Genomic DNA, 19950 nt, shown 5'->3' on the forward strand with positions numbered 1-19950 from the left:
GCCTTTTCTTATGCCACAAACAGTCACAGGAGGAAAGCAACGGGGAAGACTGAAGCACACATCAAAAGGAAAGTTGTAAGTCCTCCTTGAAATGTTCAAAAATCCAGATTTTTATTGGGGTGGGGGCAGGGCAGTAGTTTGTGATTGGTCACAGTTTCCAAAGAGAAATTTAAAATGAAAATTGAAAAAATATATAGGCTCACTGTGAAAAAGTTATATCAAACTATCCACATATCTTTTTTAAAAAAAATTGAGAAAAAATTTACATCCAATGAAATGCACAATTTGATAAGTTTTGATATATACATACATTTTGATATATACATACGTTTTGATATATACATACGTTTCTTAGTTTCCTAGCTGCTAAGACTAAATACATTGTCCTATTTATTGTAGTTTTATAGTAAGTATTTTTAGTAAGTATTCATGGTAAGTATTTATAGTAAGTATTGGCATCAGTTATACGTTCTTCAACATAGCTTTTAAAAAATGTTTTCTATATTCCAGGTCCTTTGCATACTAATAAAAATTTCAAAACCAAATTATTAATTTTATCCAAAAAAGACAGTTAGGATTTTGAACGTAATTGCATTTAATCTGTAGATCAGTTTGGGGAGAATTTATACATTAATAACATTGATAATATTGATGCTCCCAATCTATGAATGTGGTATACCTCTTCATTTATTCAGTTCTTCTTTAACTTTATCAGCTATATTTTTAACTTTTATATAAAAGGGTTATACATACCTTTTTTGAAAATTACCCTTAAAGTAATTACATGTTTTCCATGAAGAGAATTGTTTTTAATACCATTTCCAATTGTTTGCTTCTATTATATAGAAAAATGAATTTCATACTGAATTGTTTCCTATGACAATTCTAAATTTGCTTATTTATCTGTTAGTTTTTTGTTTTTGTTGTTGTTTTTTAGATAATCATGCTATTTGTGGACATGGACAGTTTTACTTCTTCTTTCTAAAGCTTTATGTCCCTTATTGTTTTCTTGCTCCCAACCCTAGTTAGGATTTCCAGTATGATGTTAGGTAAAAGTGATGAGAACAGCCCCCTTGGCCTCATTTGTGATCTCAGTGCCAAAGTGTTCAATGATCCACCACAGCTTGATGGTAGCTGAGGGTTTTTCATGTGTGCTTCATTTGTTAATGCAATGAATCACACACTGATTCAAAAAATTGCTTTCCCCATTTAGTCATGGCATATTATACTTTTTATTTTTATTGGATTCTATTTGTTAATATTTTGTTTAGGATTTTTGTGCCTATGTTGATGAGGGATATTGCTTTCTAATTTTCTTGTAACATCTTTGTCAGATTTTGGTGTCAAGTTTACACTATCATCATGAAATAATCTGGAAGTTAGTTATTCTCCCCTCCTCTATTTTGTGAAATATTGTATAAGATTGACAATACTTTTTACTTTAATGTTTGTTAAATGCAACACTTAAGCTAGCTTGGCCTGGAGTTTTCATTGTAAAAAGGTTCTTAATTATGAATTCAGTGTTCTTAATTGATATAGATTTTTCAGATTTTCTATTTCTTCTTATTTTTAGGATATGTTTTTAAAGAAATGTGTCCACTATATCTCTAAGTTATAGAAATTGCTGGCATAACATGTTCTTAATATTCTTTTATTGTCCATTTAATGTCTGGAGTCTTTTTAATGATATCCTCTCATTCTGATATTGATAATTTGCAGATTTCTCTCTCTCTGTATGTGTGTGTGCTCTTTATTATCTTTTTATCTAGAGTTTTACCAATTTTGTTAAACTTTTCAGAGAACTTTTCGCTTTGTTAATTTCTTAATTGCAGGTTTTCTACTTCATTTAATTCCATCTAACCATTCCTATTTTCACTATTCTACTTTGCTTGGGATTAATTTGCTCTTCTTTTTCCAGCTTCTTAAGATAGATCATCAACTTTAAAACTTTCTTCTCTTCTATTTATGCATTTAAATATACACATTTTGGAAACCACTGTTTTAACCTCCACTCATAAATTTTGATATGTTTTGCTTTCATTTTCTTTAAGTTCAAAATATTTTCTAATTTCAATGTTATTTCTTCTTTGTAGGCTACTAACAGTTGTGTACCTTAATTTATAACCATTTGGGGACTTCTTGATAGCTTATTGTTATTAATTTCTAATGTAATTGAATTATCTTTGTCTGGTTTTGGGATCAGAGTTATTTTGGCATAAAAGTAATTTGTAAAGTATTTCCTCCTCTTCTATCTAATTGTATTGTTGCCAGAAAACATATTATTTACTATTTAAATCTGACAAATTTACTGAGTCTTATTTTAGGCACATGGTCAGTCTATCTTGGTGAACTTTCCACGTGCACATAAAAAGAATGTATATTCCATGGTTGTTGGTTATAGTGTTTTATAATGTCAGTTAGACCAAGTCTATTGACAGTGTTTTTTAATCTTCCATAACTTAATGATTTTGCATCTATTTGTTTTATTATACTGAAAGATCAGTGTTAAAATCTCTAAGTATGACTGTGGATATATATCTAATTTCTCTTTAGTTTTTCCAAGTTTTGCTTCATGTATATTATTTGTAGAGTATATGATCCTATGTGTTTAAAATCCTAAGGAATCTTCAAAAACGTAATAGAACAAATAGACAAGTTCAGCAAGGTCACAAGATACAATCTCAATATGCAAAAATCAATTGTATTTCTGCCCAATAGTAACGAACTAACTGACATGAATAAAGAAAACAGCAACATTCATAACGGCAACAAAAAGAATAAAATACTTAGGAATAAATTTAACAAAAAAATGTTAGTCTTGTACACTGAAAACTATAAAACATTGCTGAGATAAATTAAAGATCCAAATACATGAAAAGATGTTCCATGTTCATGGATTGGAAGATTCGGTATTACTGAGATGGCAATCCTTCCTCAAACTGATTCATAGATTCAGTGGAGTCACAACACAATGTCAGCAAAGCAAAATAGCAGCAGACTTTTTATAGAGTAGGACACCTGATCTTAGAAGGACACGTAAACACCAAGGCCCTAGAATAGCAACATGAAATTTGAAAAAGAAGAACCAGTTGGAGGACTTACACTTCCCATTTGCAACTCTCACTCTGAAGCTACAGTAATTGAGAACATGTGTGGGTCAATGGAGCAGAGTTGGGAGAACAGAAATAAATCCTAACATTCAAGGACAGTTGAGTGGGTAAAGGGTAGTCCTGTTAACAAAGGCACCAAAACAACTGGCTATCCGCAGAAAGAAGGATGGGGAAGATAGAGGACACGGGGGTGAGGCGGGGAGCGACTACGTCTCCCAGATGCAAAAATTCACACAAAATGGATCATAGACCTACATGCAATCATTTTATCTTTAAAGCCTCTAGAAGAAATATAGGAGAAAATGTTTGAGACCTTTGGTAGACAAAGATTTCTAGAATATCACACCAAAAACCCGATCCATAAAAAAGAACTTAACAAATCAGACTCCGAAATTAAAAACTTCTGCTCTTCAAAGAAACCATTAAGAAAATGAAAAGATAAACCAAATACTGGGGAAAATATTTGCAAATCTATATCAGATATAGGACTTGTATCTATAACACGTGGAGAATTTTTGCAACTCAAAACTAAGATAACTCAATATTTAAAAATGGGCAAAAAAATTGAATAAACACTCCACCAATGAAAATATTTACATAGTTTTAAACACATAAGGAAATGCCCAATATCATTAGGCATTAAGGAAATGCAAATTAAACTCCCAATTAGATACTACTTCTCACCCACTAGGATGGCTACAATCCAAAAGACAGACATAATAGATGTTGGCAAGGATGTGGAGAAACTGCAACACTCAAATATAAATGGGGGGGGTGTAAAATGGTACAGCCACTTTGGAAATAGTTCTGGCAATTTCTTTAAAAGATAAACATAAACTTCCACCATCAATTCCACACCTCAGTATCTGCCTAACAGAAATGAAAGCCTATGTCTTCACGACAGCTTGGACCGTGACGTTCCCTGCAGCTTTATTTGTGAAGGGTGAAAGCTGTCCGTCGACTGCTGAATGAATAAACAAAGTGGCATATATGTGAATAGGAGGGAAATATTCGGCAATAAAATTTATTCTTTTCTCTTGGTGCTACCTAGTGGATTGTTCCTGTAGCTTCAAGCCTTTTCCTCTGCCCTGTCTGATTTGCTGTTCATCGCTTCCAGTGTATTTTTATCTCACGCATTATCGTTTTCATCTCTGCAAGTTTAACCTGGGTCTTTCCTGTGAGTTAGATGCCTCTTCTGTGACTCTAACAACTTTTCAGCATATGGATTACAGTTAGAATAGCTGCTTTAATGTCAAACCTGCCATATGCTGAGGGACTCGCATTAACGTTTCTCATTAGAGTCTGCAAATGGACCCCGAAAGCAAAACATAAATTCCTGGCATGAAGGCAAACTTTGTAAACCGTTTCACAGATTCTGGGAGCCAAAGCTGCGTCCCATCCCGGGATCATGCTTGCGGCCATGTGGTTGGAGTCTGATGTGGTAAAACTCGCCTGGAGGTCTAAAGAGAAAGCCCTGTTGTTGTATTTCTGCTTCATGCACACGTCCATTCATTTGGCGGAGACCGTCGAGGCTCTTCTCTGCACAGTGGGCCGCGACAGGTACTGGGAAGTGGCCCAAAGTGGTGAGCACACAGAGGGCTCGGCGGGGGCCCGGGCCCGGGGGCTTGTTGGAGGAAGGGGAGCGCGAGGCTGAATCTCTGAAGGGAGAGTCAGGGTGTCCGGGCGTGTGAGGGGTGCGCCCAGCTCGGGGTACGTCATCAGCAGCCCTGGGGGCACGGGAGAGCACGGGGTCTGCAAGGCACTCTAATCTGCGCCTTTCCCACTGTGGTCTGAGACCCGTGCTGGCCCCAACCTGTCTGTTACAGGCTATGATGAAATGAGAACAAAAATTGAGAGTAAGTGTTTGAAAATGTTCATAGCAAATTGACAGAGTAATTTTATGACTTCTGAAATTATTAATAAAAAACTTGGAGTCTGTTTTGTGTATGTCTTCTGATTTTGTTTTTCTAGTAATTTCTTTTTATTGTAATTTACAAAATATTAGCTGTGATGGGTAGGAAGACAGGTCTCCTACTGCAGATGATTAGAGACGCTGAAAGGTTCCCCAGGGTGGAGGTGGGGTGAGGGCCACGGGGCTGGACTGAGGGTAGGTGGGCTGGAACCAAGCCAGGGAGGGTCCCACCCAGCACGTTAGGGGGTTCAAGCTTCATGCTCACAGCAAGCAGAGCTGCCGCAGGGTCTGCAGCAGGACAGACGGATTGGATTTGTCTTTTGAGTGACTCTGGTGGTGATACGGATGATGTCCTGGAAGGGGGTGAGGCTTGGCCAACATGGAGAAAGGACCCCAGGTCTAGATCTGACGGGGAAGTTTCCAGACATGCCCAAGGTCTCCTTCTCAGCAGCTTGGCACCAGCGTCGTGTTCTAGAAGAACCAGACCTCACTGCTTCCTGCCCTGGGCTCCACCCGCCCTGCTGGCCACTGGGTGCCCAGCTCTGGAGCCTGCGGGGTTCGCCCAGCCGAGGCCCAGAGCCAGGGGCTCTGGGGCTGTTCTCCGGGTGCAGGGGTTGGGGTGCGAGTGGGGGAGACCACGGAACAAGGATGTGGGGAGACAGCCCATTCACCCAGGCCAGGCGGGCGGCAGGGAAAGGAGCGCTTTCCAAGTTCACACACATTTGTTGTTGGGGGGAGAAGGGTTTTTTTGTGTGTTTTAATCCCTCAAAATCAGTGATTTGGAAGTGGTATCCAACACAGCCAGGCCATCTGTCAGCCGCCATATGGAGGAAGGCAGGATTGTGGAGGGCACGTTGGAACTGGGGCTGCAGAGAAATGGAGAACCAGGGAGTTTCGGGGGATGAGGAAGTGGGTCACTGCAACACTCTGCCAAAGACAATGTAAAAATTTAAAATAAATGCCTTCTTTTGTGCCATTGAAATGTAAAGGGAAATAAACAAATATATGCCAAGTCCTCCTGCCCTGCTGTTGGCTCAAAATCTCTGCAGAGGAGGAGAGCAAAGGTCAGGGCTCTGGCCCTGCCTGCAGGTCCCCAGTGACTCGGGGGTTCAGTCCACAAACAAGCCTGACCAGGTCACACCTTGAGCCGAGCACTGTGCTCCGAGGGGACCAAAGCCCAGTGGAAGGCGAGGCTGCTTCTCAGGGGAGACGCTGATCCAACAGGGAGAAGAGGGTAAATCAAGGCATTTGCCAGGGAAGCAGTGAGGAGGTTAGAAACTCAGCCTCTCTGGATCCAAGAAGTCTCCATGAGGAGGGCATTTAGAGATGGGTTTTGTAATATAAATAGGAGTTTGCCAGGTGTACAGCGCAGGAAAGGAAGGGATGGCAGAGAGAACAATGTGGACAAAGGCACAGACGCATGGAAGAGCATGGCATTTGGAGGCTCGGGCACAGCTTGGTGTTCTTAGAGCACACAGCAGGAGGACTTGAGGGGAATTCACTTTACAGAGGTCACCCAAGGTCACCAGGGGTCATCCGAGGTCATCAGAAGGCAGACATACAGGGAGGGACTTGTGGGCCAGGCTGGCCTCTGTCTTCTAGACATGGGAGAGCTTGTGCTGTCTTAAGCACTCCGGAAGCCCAGGAAGTAGGAGGGAAACTGCAGGTGGCAGAGGAGAGACCCTCAGCTCACACAGTGTCCGGCATTTGCAAAGCCTGTGTGACCTGGAGTCAGGAGTCCGGATGTGGGTGCCTGAGCAGATGGCGAGGCAGCAGCCTGGAACACTAAAACCCACTCTCTTCGAACTGGGATCGAGCAGAGCAACGTCTTGGCATGTGTTACATCACAACTGATGGCAGAACCAACCCCTGGCCCTGGGCTGGGGGCGTTGATGGAATAAGCACTTGGCTCTTGAGTTTTCAGCAAAGTCTTTAGGTTTGTTTTTCCCACTACAAAACACACTATGAACATGGACGTTCAGAATCTTCCATGGATGCGAATGACGACCCCACGAGCTGCTCCTACATTCTGCCTGCCTGAAGGAGGCCACGGGAACGGCCAAGGGGCTGGGCGGGGAGCCAGGGCCCCCAAGGCTGGGTGGACCCAAAGCTTTGCTGCAGAAAGCCCCCACCCCATCCCCATCCTCCCACAACATGGGACACCCCTGCATTCCAGCTGGGAAACTGACTGGAAACAGTGAAATCTCTCCCGTCCAAAAGGGACCAGGAGAAGGTGCAGTTGGCCAAGGGAACCCCTTTCCAGGCAGAGGCTTTGCAGAGCTCGTGGCTCCCAGACCCCGAGGCTCCCCTGGGCAAGAGCCGCCTGCCCAGACCTCCGGGAGCCAGAAGCTCCTGCCTGGAGCCTCCAGGCTGGCGGGGAAGGGCGGGGCCACATCAGACTCAGGCCTGATGCAGCGAGTGTCTGCACCCCTCACTCGTTCTCCCAACAACCAGGCCCTCAGCTACCTCGCAGATGCTGTGGCAGGTGCTTTACACTGCCCTGGGATCAAGCAGACTGACCTCCATGCGTTCATTTAGAAAGGAAAGAAAAGTATGCCTGCGGAGGGCCTGCTCAGGGCTGGGAACCCTGCCTGGGCTTCTTGGCAGACTCTTCAGTGTAGAATTGCAGATTTGGGGACTCTGTAGGGCGACAGGGTGGGGTTGTTAAATTTAGGAATTGAATTTCCTGAAATAGGCACCTAGGGGAGGATGCGCATCAGTGGGGATCCCAGCCGGAAACGGACGCCAACACCAATGGATCCAATGCGGAGATTCTGACAGAATTTCGCAGAGCAGGAGCAGGTCAGACCAATCCGCAAGGAGGAGGCTGGGGCACCCCAAGACCTGTAGCCACGGGAAGCTCTGACCGCCCCATGGCCCGATGAAGACTGAAGTTGCATCTGGGGGGCTCGGCCATGCCAGAAATGCAGCTCGCAGAGGGCAGGGAGAAGCGAAGAAACACCCCAGCCTCTCCTTCCCTTGCTGTCTTCCCAGCAGGTGCTGCCAATTGACCAAACCCAGCTGGAGGTGACGGGCCCTGGGTGATGCTTGGAGGGATCGGCCCCCTGGGGGCCTGCAAAGGGGAGGGAGAGGAGGGAGCCCCAGCTCGGAGAACACCCCTTACAGCAGGGCTGGGTGGAGTCGGGGGCGCAGGCCGTGGCCGGCCATGGAGACCCGCAGCGAGTGGCCGGCTCGGCCCTGTGAAACCCAGGAGTGAGGCCTGCCAGGGCCGAATCCCCGGGCATGGTCAGCGGGTGTGCCCTGCAGAGCCAGAGGGGTGGACGGCTCCCCGGGCAGCGTCTGGAGAGAGAGGGGCAGAGGGAGCCCGGGAGGGGGCAGCATGGGTGTCCGGGGGCGTGACAGGCAATAGATGAGGGTGGGGGGTGTTGGGGCTCCATCAGTGCAGAGCATCGGGGTGTCTGCGTGGAGGGTGCCCCACCCCGGCCCCCTGGAAGGCCCTGGCCTGGGACTCTGCTTCCGGCCTGGGAAAGGCAGAGGAGCTCCTGCTTGACGGGTTGGGGGAGAGGATGGGGAAGGGGGGTCTGCGCTTGCACCAGGCACGGCGGTGTTCTCCACGCTTCGTGCTCACCCACAGGCCTCACCCGCAGGGTGTGGGGGCCCCGCCCGGGCATCCGGGATGTGCCCAAGGAGGCATGCAGCTGGCAGGCAGCCGAGGGTCCTGCATGGAGCCCATATTGATCTTCCCATTTCTTTACAGGACACAAAAGAACCAGATGAGCAGGGTGATGTTTATGATTTAAGACATTATTCCATATGCAAGAACATAACACCCATCTCTCACAAAACCAAGCCTCAGAGGGTCGGTGCCGTGCCAGCTGAACACCGAGGCACGCGATGCAGAGGGAGCTGCTTCCCCAGGCCACACCTGCACAGAAGGGCTCGCACCACCTACATTCGGATCCCATCCGGATCCCATCGTACCCCAGACCCCAGCGAATCCCAACAGGCAGGAACCGGAGCCCAAGCCTGAGCTCACTCCACTCCCCACTCCCACCAGCCCTGCTCCTCCTCACCCGCACCACCCTCAGCTCCCCCAGGCCCACCTGCCCAGGTGCACTCACACCTCACCATCCTCTGCCACCCCAGGCCCACCTGCCCAGCTACACCTGTCCCCACACCTGCTCCTTCTTCCACTGCAGCGTCACACGTGCTACAAGAACCCAGAGAAACCCCCACTGCCTTCTCCCTTCACTCTTCTCTTCCTAGCCAAGTTAGTCTCTCACCGACCCCCTCCCACTGCAGCTGACTGAGAGGGATTCTCTAAAATGCAAAAGTGACCTGTGACCCCCACTGCTGACACACTTCCACTCACCTTTCCTTTCACCCAAGACCAAAAATGATAGGACCCTGCCCCCTGTTCACCCTGCCCCCACCCCTGGGACCCTCTGCTCCTGCTGCCCCCAAACACCCCAGGCAGGAAATGGCAGACTTCCCCCCGGCCGTGCTCTAACCCACCCCCGCTCAAGGGCTGCCCCACCCAGGCCGTCTTCTCCCTCCAGGCAGAGCCCTGCGGCTCCGCACCCAGGACTCCTGAATTCCCGGGAGACTGCCCGTGCCCCGGCTGCCCCTCCACTGGAGGGAGGTGCCCTGAGCCTTCAGGGCCAGGTTCCCGCGCGAGCGTCCGCCCAGGTACCCGGTGCTCACGGGCTGCATATTACTCCAGGTGCCAGAGACACCGAACCCACATGGCCACCTATGGAGACATTTTAAATGCCTCGAACACTTTTTTTTCTTCTCAGAATTAAACTAAATAGGATTTCTTTGGGATGGTAAAATAACTAACATTTCTAAAACACTGTCAAAAATGTTGAAGTCCTTTCATTCACATGCTTTTATTCAAATTGACAACACTATCAAGCCCGTTTCACAGGTGAGGAAACTAAGGCTCAGAGAAAGATTCAAATTGTATTTTGGATTCAGCCCCTAGAAGCTTCCATGCCACCTTAAAAAGATATAAAGGGTAAGTTTGGGAACTCACTCGGAACATTGAATTTTATGCACAGTCCAAGTCAATAAGGAATTAAGCTCACTGGAAAATAAAACATGTAGGAACCCTTTTTCCAGTTCGGAAGCATTTCCTAATTACTCCCAGATGTTCCAAATAATTGACTTTGCTGGACCTGTGAACACATGGCAATTAAAGTTTCCAGAAAGTTCTGGGATCGCTTGGCATTTCAATGTTGAGGCTTTAGGAGGGAGAAAAACCGTTCAGCAAACCACATTTAAAGGGACACGCTGCAGGTTGGGACAATGTCCCGGCAGAAGGCAAATCCCATATCCTTAGACCCAAGGTTAGAACTAAAGAGAACCTCTCCCCTCGGTGAGCAAGTGAAGTCCGGTGGCGGACATCCCAGACACCCCTGTGCGTTTGGGGCAGAGACTATGCTTCTGGACGCCAGCAGCGTTTGTGACTGCTTCTAATAACCTAAGTTATTGAGGTCTGAAAGTTCAACTGCTGCCCCAGAGCTTGAAGGAGAAACAGTGTGCGCCGCCAGCCAACCCAGGCCCTGATAACAGGGCCACCCGGTCCTACCAAGCCAGTGTGTCCCCTTTGTCCTTGGCCTGCGGGCTTTAATCACTGTCTCATTAACGTAAAATACTGCTCCCATCTAGAGGCAGCAAATTCCTCAAGGGAGAGAGAACACAGCTCATCCAGGGTTTGTAGGGCAATCGGGAAAACCCAGCGCAGTATGATGGAAGCTTCTAGTTTCCAACAAATAGTGAACTCGTACAGGTCAGCGGACATTCCCCGAGCTGAGTCCTGGGCAGGCCATAGCGGCCGGCGCGACGTGGGTGGACATGCCAGGCACAGAGGCGAGCCGTGAGAGAGCCTGAGTCTGCAGGAAGTGGACGGCCCCTGACGTGGGGAGCCCAGCTGCCCAGAGTAACAGGGTGAGGGTCTCCTAGGGGAGGGGAGGGAGTGGAGGCAGGATGCGATCTTCCTCCTCACCCCTTCTTTCTTTCCACGCTGTTCTAAGCAGAGCGATGCCAGAGAGAAAGTAGCAGGGGTCTCTGTGGCCACGCTGGGGTCAGCTTTCAGCCCGATGAGAAAGCAGCAGGGGTCTCAGAGGCCACGCTGGGGTCAGCCCGACCTGGGGAGGAGCACATGGGGAAGCAAAGGCTGTTTCCCACCCCCAGGCCCCACCCCGGCCTCTCGCTACCCTCTGCGTGCTCCTCCCGTGGCCATGGTGAGTGCCCGGGCCCGCTCAATTCAGCCGGCCCTCGTCACCCGGGACAGGCCTGGCCCGTCCAGACCACAGGGGCTCTTCGTGCCTCCAAGCCGTGCCCTGACCTGGGTGTCCTGGGTGCTAAGGAGGTTGGCCTCTCCCACAGACGAGCCACTAGAATGAAGGCTTCATTTTGGCTTCCAATCTCAACACATTTACACCCGGGAGCCATGTACCCGTGGGAAAACATTCTATTCACTGGGGGCCCCCTGGAGACCCCAGCAGTGAGTCACAGATGCTCATGGACCCAGAGAATTAGAAGGCTCACAAGAAAAAGGAAAAAAATTTTAAAAAGCAGTACAAGGGCCGGGTACACACAGTGACACGGAAGGCCCCACCCTGGGGCATCTTTCCTGCCAGGCCAAGTACACAAGGAAGGCCACGGGAGAGCTGGGGTCTCTGCACATCCCAGGCACACACTGCTAGCCAAGGCAGCTCACAGCTCCTGGATTATAAACTCACAAAGCAAGATGATGTTTAGCGGTTGCAATCAGTATAAAAGAGTCCAAGTCAAACAAAGTTGAAATAAGAAGCCATGTCTTCAGGAATCTAAATCAGCATATTAAAAGAGAAAATAAAAGACATTGAGAAAGAAGTTGGGATAAGTTACAAAGAGGAACCAACTGGAGATAATAAATTCAAAACACCTAATAGTTGATTAGCTGATGTTTAAAATTAAATGGATGGATTAGTAGAACAATGGACACAGCTAAGAACCAATTACTCATCTGAAAGGGGGGGTTAAGGCCTGTACCAGGGCACATGAGGGAGGATCAAATAGATGGGACAATGAGAGATGTGGACAATGCAAGTGCCGAATACATAGGGTGGGAGTTCCAGAATGACGTAGGAAATAAACGGAGAGGAGAAAATGTTAAAAGTTGACCAAGAATCAGCAGGCAGATGGTTAATTGTACAGGTCACCCTGGGTGGGGTATGGTGTGTAGCTGTTTGGTTCAACACCGGCCTAGATGCTGCGGTGGAGCCACTCTGTAGGGGGGATTGGCGTCCTCAGCAGCTGCCTCTGTGTACAGGAGACTCTCAGACGTGGGTGGGCTCATCTCACCAGGGGAGACCCCCAAGGCCAAGAACTGAAGGTTCTGGGAAGAGGAAGGAATTCAGCCTCAAGGCTACACCTCCAGGCCTTCCTGAGTTCCTGCCTAAGGAATTTGGGCTCAAGACTTCAGCATCAGTTTTACTGGGATTTCCCGCCTCTGGCTTGCCCTACAGAATCCGAACTTGCCAGCCCCACAACTGCATGAGCCAACTTCTTATAATAAATCTCATGTATCCCCTGTTGGCTCCGATTCTCAAGAGAGCCCTGACTGATGCAGCGAGAAATAGAGAAAATGCAAGACTTTGCATTAAAAGGATGCAAAGACACCGAAACAGAGCAAATACCAAAAAAAAAAAAAAAAAAGTTAGACTAAGTTAATGTAAAATTACAAACGTAAAAGACATATGAAAAATCTAAAAGATTCCAGGGAAAAAGAAATCATATGTAAATTAGAATAAAATCAAATTGGCATCACACTTGTCAACACTAGATGAAGGCAATGGACTAAAAATAATTTTTTAAATTATGTTATAGCAAATTAATTTATTATTTAAATGCTAGCCTAAGACAAGAATTTTTTCAGGCATGAAAAATGATTGTTGAATTTGACTATACTGAACTTAGGAGTTCTGTTCATCAAAAGACACCATACTCAAGTAAAAAAAAAAACCAAGGCAGAGAAGGAGAAGGTATTTGCAGCAACTCTAACCAAAAAAGGGTTCATACCCAAAACATAATTTAAAAACAACTCATACAAATTGATAAGAAGACAGCTAACCCAAAAGAAAAGTGGACAAAAGACTGGAACAAATAGTTAGCAAAGAGAGAATCAAAACGGCTAATAAACATTTGACAAATATTCCCTCTTTAGTAATCAGGGATATGCAAAATAAAAGCACAGCATTATTTATCCACTAGATTAAAAAATAAATAAATAAATAAATAATAAATAAATAAATCTATTAACCCACTAATGAAATTCTAACAATATCAATATCTATGTGATGTTAGTACAATAAAAGTTCAAGAACACTGATGGCGGGAGAATCTAATTGGACGTCAGCTTCAGAAAGCATTTGATATGATGTGGCAAAGTCGCAGGTACAAATCTCACACCCTATAACTTGGCAGTTCCACCACTGAGCACGTAGTCTGGAGAAACTCTTCGGCGTGCTCACCCAGCCGCGCGTGTAAGACTGTTCACAGCAATCGTGCCCCTAATGGCCCCAGGCTGGAAACAAAGCACAGTGTCCATCGACGAGAGAACAGATAGATGCATTGAGTGTGGTCATACCCTGAACAACTAGACTGAAAAAGAATGAAGCACAAACATACACAAAAAGATGGAAAAAACTCCAAAACATCACTGACAAGATGTGCTTCCATTCAGGCGAAATTCACAGGAGACTCAAATAGGCAGAACTAAACTGCTGACTGGAAAACAACGAAGCAGCAGGGGTGGGGGGGAACTGGGTGTCACCAATGTCAAAGTGGTCGTTGCCTGGGGGTGGGGGTGGGTGAGGGGGAGCACACGGGGTCCCAGGGTGCCAGGAGTGCTGCAGTCCATGATCCCGATGGTGGTTTTGAGAGAGTCTCTCTTTACTTATTTATTAAGGTAAACATTATGATTCATGCCCTTTCTATGTAGCTGGGGTTGCAATCTGGGGGAAAGGTAAAAGACAAAGAAGAAATAAAGGTAGGAAGAGAAAGAGAGAGAGGGATGGAAGGAGAAGGGGGGAGAAGGAAGGAGGGAGGGAGGGGGAGGGAGGGAAATGTGGGAAAAGTGAGAAGGTCAGGTAGGCACCAGGTCCTGGGGGTCCAGGGTCCTGTGGGGCCAGGGTCCTGGGGGTCTGGGGTCCTAAGGGGCCTGGGTTCTGGGGGCCAGGGGCCTGGAGGTCTGGGATCCAGGGTCCTGGGGGTCTGGGGTCCTGGGGGTCTGGGTTCTGGGGGCCAGGGGCCTGGAGGTCTGGGATCCAGGGTCCTGGGGGTCTGGGGTCCTGGGGGTCTGGGGTCCTGGGGGTCCAGGGTCCTGGGGCACTGGGGTCCTGGGGGTCTGGGGTCCTGGGGGTCCGGGGTCCTGGGGCACCAGGGTCCTGGGGGTCTGGGGTCCTGGGGCACCGGGGTCCTGGGGGTCTGGGGTCCTGGGGCGCCGGGGTCCTGGGGGTCTGGGGTCCTGGGGGGCCGGGGTCCTGGGGATCCAGGGTCCTGGGGGTCTGGGGTCCTGGGGCACCAGGGTCCAGGGGTGCCAGGGTTCTGGGGTCTGGGGGCCACCTCCCTGAAGGCTGGGCAGGCTGCAATTCCTCCTGCAACCCCCGTCCTCCACTCTTAAACGTGAATTCTCTGCACAGCAAGAACAGAAACTCTATTCTGAGAGTAAGTCAAGAATGCTGATTTATTGATTTATAATGATAAATAAAAACAGATATGGAAACCTAAATTAATGAATTAATGAATTAAAAGGTAGGTGCATGGATAGTTTGAAAAGGTCATTTCAATAAGAAATTTTTAAAAATGTAAGGTAACGCTTTCAAAGTTAGATTAAATACATTTTAAGGTGAGAAGTACGATAATGACAAAGAGCAATGTTACATACTGACAAAAAAGAATAATAGATCAAGAAGATATTGTAGTTATGAAAATATATGCCCTTTCAAACATTGCATCACAATATATAAAGCAACAACTGACAGAATTACAAGGGAAAATAGAGGCAACAGAATTTATTGCCCAAGATCTTAACAAAGCCCTCTTAGAGACTGGTAAATCAGAGGGACCAAAAAAAAAAAAAAAAAGTCAAAACAATAAAGCATAAATACATACAAAATTTGAATGACAGGAGTAATAAAAAGCTCGAGCCAATATGTGTGTGTGTGTGTGTGTGTGTGTGTGTGTGTGTGTGTGTGTGTGTGTGGAGAGGGACATTCACAGCCATAAAGAAAGCCCAAAGAATCCAACCACTGATAATGTATTCTCTCCTCATAATGCACTAAAGTTAGAAATCAATAACAAAAGATGATTTCAAATAAATAAGATTTTACATGTGCAAAAACTTTAAGAAATGCCATTCTGCTGAAAAGACTTTAGGATAGAAAGTAAAGAATAAAGAGAATCACAAAATAAATGGAGCTGTAATACAATGATGGCTGTATATGTTTAAATATATGTAACAGAAAGCCAGACAAAATGAAAAAAAAAAATGAGCTAAGCATTCAATTCAAATAGAAAACAAAAGTAGAAACAGATGAACCCAAAGAAATGAGAAAACAGAAAGTAAAACACATAAGGACTGAATCTGAAGAAACAGAAATTCACAAAACCAAAGCTGTTTCTTCAAAAGATTAGTAAAATATGCAAGCCTTGGGCAAATCAGATAATGAAATGAGGGGAAGATTCAAATTTATAAAACATGGAATGAAAAAAGAGGAAATAATTACAGGTACAACAGAAATCTTTTCTTTTTTAAACAGAGGTATAAATTTGAAAATACAGGCAAAATGGATAATTTCCAGAAAAGCATAATATTCTCAATTGTTGCAAGAGAAATAGAAAATTTCAACTAAAATATGCAATAGTAATCAAACCTCCTCCAAGGAAAACAAAAAACAAACAAAACAAAACAACAACAAAAGGAAATCAGGCCTAGAAAGCGCCACAGGAAAGTTATACCATGATTTCAAAAGAGAACATCCCTGTCTTAGAAAAGTTGCGTGTTGTTCCAGAAAATAAGAGAAAGAGAAAGGAGAGGGAGAGAGAGAAAGAGAGTTCGATTTTTAAATTCTAGTAGTATATTGATTCCAAAGGTGGTGAAAAACACCTCGAAAAAACAAATTATAAGCTTTTCGCATTTATTAATATTCTTACTTGCATATTTGCTAATTTAATTCAACATTGTGTTAAAAATAACAATACCTCATTACAGAGTTTATTAGAGGGATGCCAAGAAGGTTTAACATCAGAAAATCTGTGAGTGTAATTCCCTATTTTAAGGTACTAAGTTAAATGAAGGAAAAAAGTGTTGACTAGGTCAAAAGAAATGTCGGCTAGGTGAAAGAATATCTAACGTATTTTAAATAGAAATTCAGAAGACTGAGAATAAAGAGGAACTTTCTTTACTTAATGAACACCATGCACTTACAGCCTATAGCAAATACCACCTCCAGCAGATTATCTTGCCAGTTCCCACCTTTGAGCCTGGGAAGACACCAAGGAATTATCGTGAGCTTATCGTATCTGCTGGCAACAGCCCTGGCTAAGGCAGTAATCGAGAGAAACATCAGCAGGAGGTAGAAGAACTTATCAAGACAAGCCAAAGCTGTCCTTATTTGCTGATGACACGATCACATCGGAATCAATAGACAAAATATTGGAATTCTACAAAATTGGAAGGTACAAATTCAACCATAAAAGGTGATTACACTGGTAATTTCTAACTAAACCACATAATAAAACATGCCATTTGCAATAGCCAAAAAAAAAAAAAAAAGAAAAAACCTACAACTTATCTCAGAGCATATCTAATAACAAATCTATGAGGTTTTTATGGAGGAAGTTTTAAAATGCATTAAAGGGTGTAAAGAAAGATTAAAATAAATGGAAATAAGCCACAGTCAATGATAGGACAGCTTTACATTTGAAGAGATGGCCATTCTCTCCAAAGGCTATAACTTGAATAAAATTCCAATAAAATTTTCTAGAATTAATCTTTGAAGACTTCAACAATCTTATTCTGACATTTGTATAGAAGAATAGAGGTCTGGGGAAAAAATAAATCAATTTCAGGGAAAGAGGACCTGGCCTACAAAATATGAAAACATTCTACAAAATACTAGTTAAAAAATAAAAAGTGCAGTTTTGGCATAGAAATAGTTAAATACACATGTGGACAAAGAGCAGACCTATGTAAGTTTAGGAACCTGTTTTAGGAGAGAGGTGACCCCGCACCTCTGTACACCACGATTCCATAAGAAAGGAATGGATTTTTAATAGATGGCATTAAGTTTAACCGGCTCCCCTCATGGGTAAAATGAAAATTGGCTCTCTCCCTCACATCCTGAAGAAAATGGTCTGTAGATTGATTTAAAAACTAAGTACAAAAGGCAAAACAATAAAGCTAATAGAAGGAATCATTACAGAAAAATTTTTTTCTTGAGTTGAAGATGTACTTCCTATATAATACCCAAAAAACACAAAGTCTAAGACACACACACACAAAAGATGGATTTCACCATCTTGGGATGTGGGTTCAAGGAAGAATGCCCTCATCAAAGTAAATGGAGGGGTGATGGATTATGAGAAAACATTGGCAAGAAGTTGACATCTAGAATAAGCAAGGAATTATTGAAAATCAACAAGATAAAGACAAGAGGTTAAAAACTAGGTGATGTGTGCTAGTAGGCACTGAAAATGGGAAACTGGATGGCTAAGACCACATGAGCAAGAAAGCCAGGACCATTAGGCAGTCAGAGAAATGCAGATTAAAACAAAAATAAGAGACAGGAGTGGGGCAAGATGGTGGAGTGGTGAGGCATGGAATTTAGTTTCTCCTCTAGTGCAGTTGTTAAATACCCAGGAACTGTCTGAAAGAGTGTTTTCAGGGTCTCCAGTGACCAGTCACACATTGTACACAAGTTTGGAATGAGTGAAGAAGCTGTGATTGCAGTGAAATCTGCAAATTCCCCTAACCAGGTGTGATGGTTGGGTTCATGTGTCAACTTGGCTAGGTGACCCAGCTGTCTGGTCAAGCGGGCACTGGCCTGACGATTGCTGTGAGGCTATTTGAGGCTGGTTAATAAACCAACGGGCTGGTTTGTCAGATTATCAGTCAATTGACTGCAGCTGACTGATGACTCATCAAGGGGCGTGCTTCCACAGTGAGAGAATGTAATTGGCTGGATTTGGTCCAGGTGATCAGTTGAAGGCTTATAAGCGGGACGGTTAGAGAACCTTCACTTCTTCAGCTGCTCAGTGAAGCTTTTTCTGGGGAGCTCGTCGAAGTTGCCGGTTCGTTTACTGAGGAGTTCGCCAAAGTTGTCGGTTCGTTTCCCGAGGAGTTCGTCGGACGTCTTCCTTGGAGTTGACAGCTTGTTGACGGCTCTGCAGAATTTGGACTCGTGCGCTCCCGCAGTTGCGTGAGTCACTTTTACAATTTGATAATAAGAGACATCTCTCATTGATTCTGTTTCCAAGGAGAGCCCTAACTAATACACCAGGGTTGTGTGCCCCTCTCCCCACATACCCCAGGGATTGTCTTGCAGCTCCCTGAAAGGAAAATAAAACAACAGTCTGCTGGGAGCAAGAAGGGGGGGGGGGGGACTCAATCCAGCCTCACCTGCAGAATTAATTACCAAATTAATTGATTAACTTTTGGAGCTGCAGGTGCTAGAGAAGGGCTGGGCTTCAGGAAGGGGGGGACACATAAAAGCAGGCACCCATTCCCTGGCTCCCAAAAGCCTTGTTTTTTGTGTTGTTGTTGTTGTTGTTGTTTTTCTACATTTTGTCCCTTTTCCTTTCTCACTGACTCCTTATCTTTTTACACTTCAGTAGCCCCCAGCAAGGGCAGAATTGAAGCTGTTAGAGAGTAATTAACCAGATAATAGCCCAGAGCACGTCTTTAAATACTCTATTCTGACACTGACAAAACTTTCAGGCTGGGGAAAGGCTTTAAAAAGGGACTTTTTTCCTTTTTTCTTTTTTTTTTTATTTTTCTTTTTTAATTTAAAGTAACATATGTGGTTATTTTCTATTAGAAAGCCCAAGTTGAAGGACTAAGTTGGGCTTGGGGGGAGACAGAGTACCGAGAACTTCTTTGAATTCCAGATTCAATTCTGAAGAAAGTCTCCACACCAGGCTTTAATTGGCAACTCAGGCTGATCGAGGAATTAAGCTGGAGTTGCCCCAAAGAGGAGAGGGGAAAAGGGAATAGTGCCCCTGGGAGACAAGTGGAGTTCTGAGGATTGGGAGAGTGGAGGGAGGTCCAGCTCAACTGGCAGCCCTCCTTCTGGGAGCTCAGACTCCAGGGGCTGGAATTCAGAAACCAGCTTCAGTCAGTCACGCCCCCGACAGGATCAGAGTCACAAGGAGAACTAAAGACTCCACACCTCCTTACACTGGTGGGGGAGCTGTGGGCTGGCAAGAACCACCTGCTGGACAGCACAGGAAAAGCACCGAGTCTAGAGGCCTCACAGGAGGGTCTCATTCTCGAGGAAACTCCATACCCTCCCAATGAGACCTGGGCCTCTCTGGACTAGGAAAACTGGACTGGGGTTGACAATATCTGAGGAGATCACCACACAAAAAGGCTACATAGAGGCAGGCAAGAAACAGAAAAACAAGAGGTGAAAAACTCTGATCAACTAAACAGAACCTAAGATAGAGGCCTAGAATAAGATGAACTAAACTCAAAAGGTTAGAGAACAAAGAAAACCAACAAGAAAACCCTAGGTTAAAGAGGGAAAACAAGCTCCATAATAAATTAATCAAAGAAACCAGATGCCTAGACAACTTAAGATAATGAGCCACACTGGGAAAAACAAAAATATGGCCCAGCCAAAGGAACAAACTAGTAGTTCAACCAAGATACAGGAGTTGAGGCAACTAATGCTTAATCAAATCAATGAGCTGAGG

This window comes from Choloepus didactylus, chromosome 8, assembly GCF_015220235.1.
Source record: "Choloepus didactylus isolate mChoDid1 chromosome 8, mChoDid1.pri, whole genome shotgun sequence".
NCBI classification, from domain to species: domain Eukaryota; kingdom Metazoa; phylum Chordata; class Mammalia; order Pilosa; family Megalonychidae; genus Choloepus; species Choloepus didactylus.